Here is a 6,062-nt window from a genome sequence, read left to right as displayed (position 1 = left end):
AGCCCTCAGATGGTGGCAGAAGACTGTCCAACTCTACATGGGAAGGGAAATAGGGAGCACGCCTTCTAGTGCGGATGCCCGTGGTTCCAGGAGCTGGGTTCCCGGGGCTGAGTCTGACCTCCTGAGAAGACATCTACACTGCATCGATAATGGTGGTGGCGGTGGTGGTGGGTTAAATAGGACTGAGGAGACAAACCCAACACCAGGCCCAGTTCTCTGTGCTCCTCAACACCCACGGCCCTAAATTCCCACTTCAGAGTTTTTTCAGATTTTTGAAAAATCTCTCTCTCTCTCTCTCTCTTTTTTTGGCTTTTCTAGGGCTGCACCCTCAGCATATGGAGGTTCCCAGGCTAGGGGTCCAATCAGAGCTGTAGCCACCAGCCTACGCCAGAGCCACAGCAACTCGGGATCCGAGCCTCATCTGCAACCTACACCACAGCTCACCGCAACGCCGGATCCTTAATCCACTGAGCACGGCCAGGGATCGAACCTGCAACCTCATGGTTCCTAGTCGGATATGTTAACCACTGAGCCACGACGGGAACTCCCAGATTTTTGAAAAAATCTTAAAGGAACCTCAAAGAGCCACTCAGAAACTCTCAGCTCCAGAGACTCTCCTCTGACTCAGGGAATCTGAAAAGGAGGAGAGAGCCCTTAGACCACAAAGGAGCTTTATCGTCTGGCCATTAGGAGACTCTTGATCACCATCTCTGCCCCGGAACCACCTTTTTCAAAGTGCTGGAAGGAAGAAGGAGCAAGTGGTTGGGGGAGGGGGAGGCCAAGGGGATCAGGTATTAGAAAGGATTTCCAGTCCCAGTTCTGGAGTTTTCCCATCATCCTCATCATCCACATCAAATACGCATGTCAGGCTAAATTTACAGGATGAAGGGAGTTGGAACAACTGGGACCTAAAAGCACCCTTTTCCAAATCTGTGAGTATAAGGAAGCCCTTGAAAAGCTGCTACAGATAATGTGGATGGTCAGCCAAGCACACTGGGTGGGCATCTACTGCCATGGGGACCACACACCCGCCCTTCACCCCAAGCTCTCTCCTTCCTTGGCCCCACTTTTGGTCTCAAGAGGAGGCTCCGTTAGGTGTGATCCAAGTTATCCAGATAATTAACTGTGGAAGCATGAGTTGTGTTTTCAAAAATGCCACTCCTTCGGCCTCTAAAGATGAAAAAAAAAAAAAAAATCCCTTCCCTAGCTCCTCGTATTCTCTCCTCGCCTGCCAGCATATCCTCCCAAATCCTAGTTCCAAAAACGCCCTAAACGTGGGGGGGGGGGGGCAAACTTTCCTGATTTACCGTTTTCCCCACCTGCAACCCCTGTCCCCTCCCCCCCCCCAATTTTTTTCTCTCTCCTGAGCCTCGGCTCTTCGCTTAAAAAAAAAAAAAAAAAAAACTGAAGAAGAAGGAATTTTCAATAGTCCCACTTGTCAAGCGAAGACCATCTTTTAACCTTCAACAGCAGCGAAAGCCGTGTGAACTCTCGGTGAACCAAGATTGAAGTCATAAATCACGCGTACAAAGGCGGCTGCGGAGGCTGGCGCGGGCTGCTGCACCTTTAACGCTTTCTGGGGCTGACAGGCGGCGGCCCAGCTAAAGTTCACAGCGCCCGGGGAGGGCCCGCCCCCGCCTCCCCTCCCCTCCCCTCCCCTCCCCCGCTTCCCCTCCCCCTCCCCTCGCGCCCCCCCCCCCTCGCCCCCCCCGCAGCCGGCCAGCCCCGCGCGCGGCCGCCGGAGCCCCGCCGGGGAGGCCCCGTCGCCTCTCTCGCAGAGGAAGTGGGGGGGTCGTTTTCTCTCCCGCCAGCCCCTCTCCATCCCGCCGGCCGCGTACCCTCCCCCGCCCCGCTTGCTTTATTTAAACAGGCCACTGGATCCACACGGACACGATAGTTTAGTTGGGTTTGTCTTTGGCATTTTCTCCGGGACCTCAAGACATGGACCTTCCATTCCCCACCCTCCCTCTAGAACTAGCATCCTTCACCTCCGTCTGTACAGGCCAAATGACACGGATCCTTAGGTTTCCAACTGGATCCGAGTCATCGGAACCAGGACCACCTGGCTGAAACATGCCCTGTAGTTGGAAAGGGTTTTCTTTTTCTTTACCTTTTCTTTCTTTTCCTTTTGTTTCCTGTCTTTCTTTTTTAAAAGAGGGCTGGAATGACCTTCCTTGACTATGGCGGAGAAGCTGGGGTGGGGAAAAGGAAGACGGTCCTACAAGGCCCAGCTTTCAGCCCCCCTTGCAGAGATCTCCCCGAGCCGGACTGGCTTCCTTTCCTCGGCCACTTGGCCTCGGCCTCCTTCTCCTCCTCCTCCGATCGTCCCCCCACCCCCAACCCCCGTCTTCTCTTTGGTTTAATTAAAGTTCAGCGACTCCACTTGCTTCTCTCGTTTCTCTCAGCGGAAACCAGACATCCCAGCGGCCACGAGCGAGCGGAGCGGTCCCAGCACAGCCCCGGGCAGCTGGCGGGGCCTCCCTTTGCCAGCCTCCCTCCACCGCGGCGCTAGCCTCCCGGACCCGGGTCTCTTGCCCATCCACCGTCCAGCAGGTGTGCAGCTGCTGGCCCGGGAGAGGAGTGACTGGGGCTGGGGGTAGGAGTGTCCTGTGTTCCCCTAGACCCTCAGGTTGGACCTGAAAGTTTAGAGGGTGGGTACACCCCGATTCAGGCAACCCATTCCCCCAAACCCAAGGCTGCCTAATCTGATATGACAAAAGCCCGGTGATGGATTTGGTATATGTTAATTCACAATGCCCTTTCCTCCAGAATTTAACTATAAGTTAATACACACCGGAAACCGCGTGCAAACACGCTCGTTAATGGGCTTAGGTATTAGCGAGTCCTAACGATGCATACAAATGTGCTCTGCCTCTGTAGGCCCCTCAAGATTTATGGGCCTTGAGCTCTCTGAAGCTGTAAACAAGGAGGGAAAAAAAGAGAAAGAGAGAGAGAGACTGGGGTGGGGGAGAGACCCAGGCCTGACTCGCCCCTCCAGGTTGTGGGAGAGAAGGGAACCTCAGCCAGTGGGTTTTTACCTATTTTCCTTCCCTTACAAGTGCGTTGTGTGGGTTCTGGCATCAGTCTGAGGGTGGTGTTTGCGCCTGAATGCTGGTGTGCGTGGGCAGTGTGTTGTTTGTGTGCTGGGGTAGGAGGATGCCAGCCTCCTGTGTGAATCGCTGTTCAGGGGCCTGAATGTAGGAGGTGTTTGTGGGCACATACCTGTGAGTGTGTGCCTCGATAGGGGTGTGTGGATGTGTGTGTGTGTGTGCGTGTGTGTGCGCACGCGTGCGCGCGCGCGCGCGCTAACTCGCACACGTGTGACTAGCAGGCCTCCCTCTGGGCCTGGCTGCTGTCCCCTAAACCGGTAAACAAATCTCTAACAACAATCATAATAACAATAAATAATAAATAACAATAAAAACAGTAGTTAACAGTCCCTCCCTAGCAGAATAACAATAAAATGCAAGAGGGGCTATTTTGAGAAGGGCACAGGGGAAGGAGTCATGATCACAGCAACCGAGGAAAGACAGGAAAGGAAGTTAGCTTCTTCCTCTGCCCTTGAGGGGCTGGGTTTGGGAACCCCCTCTCCGATGAGGTCCTCCGGCCAGAGGAGGAGAGGGAGAGCCGGGAGGCCGCTCTGTCCTGCTTGTCTTTCTCAGCTTTTGCTTTGTGCGATCAGGGGAGGAACCCCACGCAGGGGAACGGTTAGTGGCTTTGGGGTCTCTTTGGTGGCCCTGTTTGAAGGAGGAGGCAGGCCAAGGGTGCAGGGTCAGGCCCAGGGGCAGAAAGGGATGAGGCGATGACCACAGTCGGGGATCCAGGCCTGGCAAGCGGCAGAGGTGCCGGAGAGGACCAGCCGCCGGGCGGAGATCGAAGCAGAAAAACATTTATGGCCGCGCGCCCAAAAGCGGGGAGCAAGGCCGGGGCTCTGGTAGCCCTGGGAAGGTTGCCTTCCTGAGGTCTTTCAAAAAGAGGAGAGAGAGAGAGAGAGAGAGAGAAGGGAGGGGTTGGGGCGCCTTGAATTTTCCTTCCCGGGCTTGGAGCGCAGCGCATTTCTGTAAAGGAAGAGAAGAGCACCGTCCTGGATCTTTCCACGTCCGCCTCATTCTATCCAGGTACAATTTTCTGATAACCTTATTAATTTATGTGTTTGGGGGAGGATGGAGTCAGAGATGTAGAGCGTCGGACGCTCTCGCGGGGGAGGAAGCTGCCCTACAGTTTCCGGCTCTAACGAAATCCCCTCCCTTTAAAAATAATTGTATTCCCCCCCAAAAAAAAATCAAAGAGGAAATATAAAAACACAAATTAGCCAACTTTTTAAAAGAGAAAGAAAAGACAATGATCAGCACAAATGACCGTGAGAACTTTTAAAAATGTTAAGTCGTAAACCTTTTCAGAGGCATGGATTCTTTTTTAACAGCCGGTGACACATCTGGTCTAAAAAGAGTCGGAGACAGACACTTTCCGGGGCGAGTCACTTCTTGAAGGCGGGTACACATACAGAGATTCAAAGGAGACCCTTGGGCGTCCTCGCTCCTCGGGTGGAGAATACTGCGACAACCAACCGGGCAAAATAACAATAAAAAGAACAGCGGTCCAAGCGCTGAGCGCGGGGCGCGCGGAGAGGGCCCGGGTTTGGGTTCCAGGCGGCCGCCGACGAGGCAGCTGCCCAGGACGATGGGGCTCTGCGCTGGGCGGCCTGGGCATCGGCTGGCGACCTCGCTCGGTTTCAGCCTCCCGGCCCGGCCTGCGGTCCCCTTCTCCCCAGCAGCCGCCGCGCCCTTTCTGCTCTCTCGGCAGCTCCGATGCCCGGCGGGCCGGGGTCTTCCCTGGTGCGAGGATTTGGGGCCTACGACGAGGGACAATGACTCAAGCCAGCTTCTGCTTCATTTTTTCTCCCCTAGGCCTCTCCCCTTGCCCGAGCTCTCAGCCGCCACCAGAAGACTGACACGGAAGGGGCTTCTGGGCCCCCCCCCACCAACTCCTGCCTGGTTTCCCAAACTTCAGCGACCTCCAGCCCTCTTTGGGTGGAAAATAGCAGGGCCCAGGCACCTCTTCTTCTTGTCATTTGTGACCCGTGCTCTCATCAGGAATATCTTACAAAGAAGGAGAGGAAGGCTGGCTAGAGCCCTGTTTATATCTAGTTCTGCAGATCCCTTCACATCTGGAGAGTTTATTTATAACTCCCACTATAACTCTCTCTGTTTGGAGGCACTGGTGGCTCTATTGACAGACTGATGTCTAGAAAATATTGCTCTATCTCTAACCATATCTAAATGTGCTGCGGCTGTATGTACAGATTTATGCTCCAGGGAAATATAATTATTTCCATTGTATTTGTGCATATACAATAGTTATAGGAGCAGATTTATATATGGGAAAATATATGACTCTCTTATAGCCATCCAGCTTTATGGACATTTGATATCCTGACAGATTTATAGCTCTGAGCAGCTATATAGATAAATGCATATCGTGGAAATTATGTATCAGGAGATATATACTTATTGATTGTGATATAGAGTAGTTAGAGCATTCACTTAGCGCCCTATATGGCTATAGAGTTGTTTCTATATTATTATCACTATATATAGGCATATCTATTTATAACGACATAGTTGTAAAAATAGACATAAGTAATTATAGTCCTATACGTACATGCTGCTATCTCGCTAGAGTTATAGACCCTTGTGCGTATAACTCTGTAGGGATATCTGTATGTATATAAGGGTGTAATTATCTCATGATGTGTGTGTCCTGGGGCTTAGGCCAGTCTGTCTCTGTTCAGGCATATTTATATGCAGGGGCTGCGAGAGACTTGTTCACGGAAATGTTTTCAGAGGGCCACCTCAGAGGCTGTATCTGGCCATCTAGGAAACCAGAGTTCTTTGCTTCACGGAGGGCTGGAGTTACCAAGGGGTGAACAGAGCCTAGGAAGCCTCCGGGAGAGGAGGCAGAAGGTAGGAGATGGGGACCGGGAACAGATAGTTAAGGGGGAAAGAGGTGAAAAACAACGTGGGGACCGCAGAAGGCAGAACCGGTTTTGTGAGAGGCTGCAG

At 52.9% G+C, this 6,062-nt stretch overlaps 1 long non-coding RNA gene across 1 annotated transcript; it reads left to right on the top strand.

Moving 5' to 3' along the window:
• The first annotated feature begins 3,540 nt into the window (after positions 1–3,540).
• On the top strand, positions 3,541–5,337 carry LOC125130900 (uncharacterized). The gene is made up of 2 exons (XR_007135827.1): positions 3,541–4,118; positions 4,908–5,337. It is a non-coding gene; the product is annotated as an uncharacterized LOC125130900 (long non-coding RNA).
• The last annotated feature ends 725 nt before the right edge of the window (positions 5,338–6,062 follow it).

This window comes from Phacochoerus africanus, chromosome 7 (genome assembly GCF_016906955.1).
Source record: "Phacochoerus africanus isolate WHEZ1 chromosome 7, ROS_Pafr_v1, whole genome shotgun sequence".
NCBI classification, from domain to species: domain Eukaryota; kingdom Metazoa; phylum Chordata; class Mammalia; order Artiodactyla; family Suidae; genus Phacochoerus; species Phacochoerus africanus.
The sequence above is the reverse complement of the archived record's forward strand: the minus strand, read 5'-3'. Positions and strand labels throughout refer to the sequence as shown.